Raw genomic sequence first — 4,772 nt, forward strand, 5'->3', positions numbered from 1 at the left:
ACACTATATACACTATGACATTTTTAAATGATTCCCTTCTTGTTTTGCTTTAATTCAAATTCCAGGAAGGTCCCATAATGGTGTTTATGTAAAACATGGCTGCAACTGAGAAGTTGGTTGGAGATTTACTCCTATGACTACGTTAGAAACCTTACCCAAAGACTATACATGGACTGACCCTGGGCTCCAACCTCATAGGTAGCAATGAATAGCCTAGTAAGAGCACCAGTGGAAGGGGAAGCCCTTGGTCCTCCCAAGACTAAACCCCCAGTGAACGTGATTTTTGAGGGGAGGGCGGTAATGGGGGGAAGATGGGGAGGGGAACACCCATAGGGACGGGGAGGTGGAAGGGTTAGGGGGATTTTGGCCCGGAAACCAGGAAAGGGAATAACAATCGAAATGTAAATAAGAAATACCCAAGTTAATAAAGATGAAAAAAAAAAGGGGGAAACCTTAGTTAAAGTTATAGAATTAAGGTTACTAGATGGAATTTGATGCAGTGACAATACTTCTAACATATTGGTCTAGATTTTCAGTTTTTGAAGATGAGACAGTTCTAGATACATTGTCAAACTTTTTACATAGGAACAAACATGGGGTGCTGTATATTAATATTCTATTAAGAATATTATGTTTAGATATGAAATATTCCCTGAGAGTTCATGTGTTTAAACACATGGTTCCCCAACTTGTGATATTATTCTGAAAACTGCAGAAACTTCATGATATAAGGCTACCTGGCAGACATGAGGCACTAGGGCTCAGCCTTGAATGTTATACCCACATCTGACTCAGATCTGAAATTTCTGCTTCCACATACATAGCTACCATATGATCTCCACTCTGGTACATCCTGTACTACAATGGAGGTGCTTTGTCCTTCTGTCCTACCATGAAGAAGTAAATGCCCTATGAATTTGTCATCCAAAAACCCACCTCCATTAAACCTCTATAGCAGAAGCATAAATAACTACGGAAAACTCGTTCGTACAAATAGGGGCACTGGTATTCAAAATTTGAAGTTATATATGGTAGACCTTCAGATTTGTTTGCAGAAGAAATAGAAGAGTTAGGAGGTATGGATCAAAGATGTCATAGAAGGCTATAAGCAAAGTTGAATGGACTATTCTAGTGGATTGTGGAAAGCTGAAGACTAAGAAAATTGTTGGGAAAAAAAGACATTTTTTATGTCATTTTAGAGGGGACTTTACTTGGGGAAAATTGGACTCTAGGGCATTTGCATTACATTCTTGTGTAGAATCTGGCTAAATTTTAACAATCTCCCGAATTTTTGAGTAAGGCTGAATATAGTAGAAATGAAGTAGTTTCCATTTTTCCTAATGGAAGACTCCATGACAGCATGATATGATGGGTATGCCATAGGCATCAAAAGTTTCTTGTGATCAGTGTTGAGTAAGATTTCAGATAAAATAATATAGGGACAAAGACATGGAAAGCATGCATGTGATCCCATAATAGGGGGTAGAAGATGACGTTTTATAATTGTTAAAGAAGTAATAGCATGCTTAATGACTTAAAGTACAAAAATATGTTTAATAAAGGCCTTTGCCTACTGACAGATCGATTATATAACAATGAGAATCCATGATTCTTTCCTTTAAATTGTTCTTGAGTTGATTTAACCAAAAGGAAAGATTGTTTTAACAGGACAGTGTACAGACATTTTACTCTAAATTCACCTAAATGGTAATTTAAAGAAAACTGTCTTTGGTAACAGGTTACATTCCCACAAGTCATAAGAATATTGCATTATGTCTGTAGTAGTGGCTTTTTATCCATGAAAGAAGCCATGGGTATAGAGTTTATGAGTAAGGGATGGATGGTACCGGACTTTGTATGTTTAGGTGGGCAATTATATCTTATCAGTTGGGTCAAAGATAAAAAAAAGGGTGTCTAAGAGTGTCAAGAACAAAACACAATAAAACTAATGTAGTCCTCAAATATATAACAGATTTGTAAACTGTAAGGTAGTTTCAGAATGCTGTGGTAAGGAGGTCCAGGAATGCAGAATATATTCTTTGGAAATTTGAGACTAAAGGGTTAAGAAACCCAAGGGAAGTTGCATATGTATCAGATGATGCAGACCTGTTGCCAAGGGAAACTCAGATATTGTTGTCACATGACACGAAAGATGGGCCATGATATTGAATATTAATATTATTTTTAGTGCTGATTTAGTTCACTCTTTTCTTACTATCCTCCCATTCAACATATTTAATGTAAATTGTATTTTACTTATATTAAAGGATCCATTGACTGCAAGTTTTGCTAAAATTCATCATCTAATACAAGCCTTGTACCTCAGGAGACTTTGAATCTTTAAATACCATCTGGGATAGGTAGATTATGAAATTTATGAAAGTTGAACACAGTAATTTTAGCATTATGAGAGGCTATGACCTTGCGGAAACTATGGAAGAAATGCTATAGTTTGAATGTGAAGTACCTTCCACCATTTTGTCTTAGCCTCATCGTTAGAAATGAGACTGTTTAAATGTTCTGAAACCATTAGAATTGGAGCCCAGATGGCAGAGCTGGGTCACTAAAAGCTGAAAGTTATGAGGATTTGTGCTTCTGTCGTGAGTATTTTGTTTCACAGTCCAGGTCATATATTTCAAGCAAAATACAACAGGGGTGTTCATCTGCTGATGGGAAAAGGAGGTGACAAATGAATACAGAGAGTAATAGTTCCCATACATAACAAGTGCGTATCCACTGTAACATCATTAACTTAGGGAAGAAAATGGTATTATAGAGTCAGTTTAACAGTGGTGTGGAACTGTGTTGTAGACATTACCAGAAATAATGTTGATATAGATTTCTTTCAAATATTGCTGACTATTGATGTTTTTCCTGAGGTTGTTGCTTTAGCTAGGTCAGAGGAGCTGTATGCTCATGGAGCTAGGTCATGTATGCTGTTTGACTCTGTCTCAATATGTGTTCTCAAATTCTTTGTTTTATGTCATTTATTTTCAGAAGTTTTGACCATTGAAGCCAATATTAAAAAGTAGCATTTATATTAAAAGCAGTTTTGTTTGTGTTTTATACATTCTTCTTCAAAATCTTATCAAACTTATCAATGAGATGTAAAGAAAAGTGTTTTGTGCATTTTACACATTTATATAAATTTACTGCCCACAAAATGTCAATTTTCTATTTTAGCCAGTATATTTTCTAGGTTAACTTAAGAAAAGCTTTGTATATCTAATAGCTACAGAATCAGGGAAGTTGAAATGATCTTTCAGCACAGGCTGTTCTTATTATAGGAGATAAGACAGTCTAGGCTTTATCAAAGGTACTAGAGAATTCCAGAAAGCACACATTTAACTTTCAAAACTACTGTGCTACATGATGCATACAAAATAACTAATCTGTGATTAAAATATATCTTTTGGTTATTTGAACATCAAAATTATTTGCTCAATTCACCAAATTTTCTTAAATAAAAGACATTTGTCTCTATGTAGAATAAGTAGAAAGTTGATCACTGCTTTTTAGCAATACTGTGCTAGGAATACAAAAGGAAATATAGATTTGTCAAAATAGATTATATTATGGATATTAGTAACTCAATTATACCAAAGCAAGTAATAATGGAAGCAAATCAGGGGAAAAGTTAAAACAGTTCAGAGTTCAATTCCTGCTGTTGTACCCAGGAAATGCTCAGGGAGAAGGTGGGTTTGATTAAGTCCTGGTGGTTGAATAAATATATTTATAAATACAGAAGCAAACAACAGCCCTGAACATCACAACTTCTTCACCTCTAACATTATTGATGTGAGAAAGTGCTAGTATATTCTGGAGTTTACTAAATAATCCAAGGAGAGCCTCTTTTTTTTCAAATAAAAAATTATAATGAGATCATGTTTTCTGATTTCTAAGTAGATTGATATCATATTAATCACTATTTTGTGTTCATTTTTCAATGATAAGATTGTTTTAAGGTAATTTCAGATATGTAGTTTATTGAATTTATGATGATGATCATGTTAATGATTCTTATGTTAATTCTTCACATGTGTAATGTGTTTATTGTGTTCAAACCTATAACCAAACTCTCTACTATAGGTGAGATTTTTAAGTTTTTAAGTGACAACTACTTGCATGTTTTAACTAATTTTTGACATTCTAATATAGTTACATTTTTGCTTCCCATTTCTACCATATAACCCTGCTTGCTTTCCTTTAAATTAGTTAGAGAAATTTAATCAGTTAATGATCCAGTTATGAACTAACAGAACATGAAAGAAACCCTGAACACCACGAAAAACTTACTATTTAGACTCCGGGGCAGAGAGTAGAATTATACCATAATGAGAGCATAGAAAATATTTTCAAAAATCACAGAATATAATTTCTTAAGCTTAGATAAAGAGAAGGCTATCTAGGTACAATAGCCTATAGAACACCAAATAGACAAGTTTAGTAAAGAAACTGTCTATGGCACGTAGTAGTTAAAATATTTAAAAAATAGAATAAAAAGAATATTAAAACCACCAAAATAAAAAAGGACAAATCATTTATTTTTTTTTATTAACTTGAGTATTTCTTATATACATTTCGAGTGTTATTCCCTTTCCCGGTATCCGGGCAAACATCCCCCTCCCCCCTCCCCTTCCTTATGGGTGTTCCCCTCCCAACCCTCCCCCCATTGCCGCCCTCCCCCCAACAGTCTAGTTCACTGGGGGTTCAGTCTTAGCAGGACCCAGGGCTTCTCCTTCCACTGGTGCTCTTACTAGGATATTCATTGC

The sequence above is a fragment of the Rattus norvegicus genome, chromosome 14 (assembly GCF_036323735.1).
Source record: "Rattus norvegicus strain BN/NHsdMcwi chromosome 14, GRCr8, whole genome shotgun sequence".
Classification (NCBI taxonomy): Eukaryota; Metazoa; Chordata; class Mammalia; order Rodentia; family Muridae; genus Rattus; species Rattus norvegicus.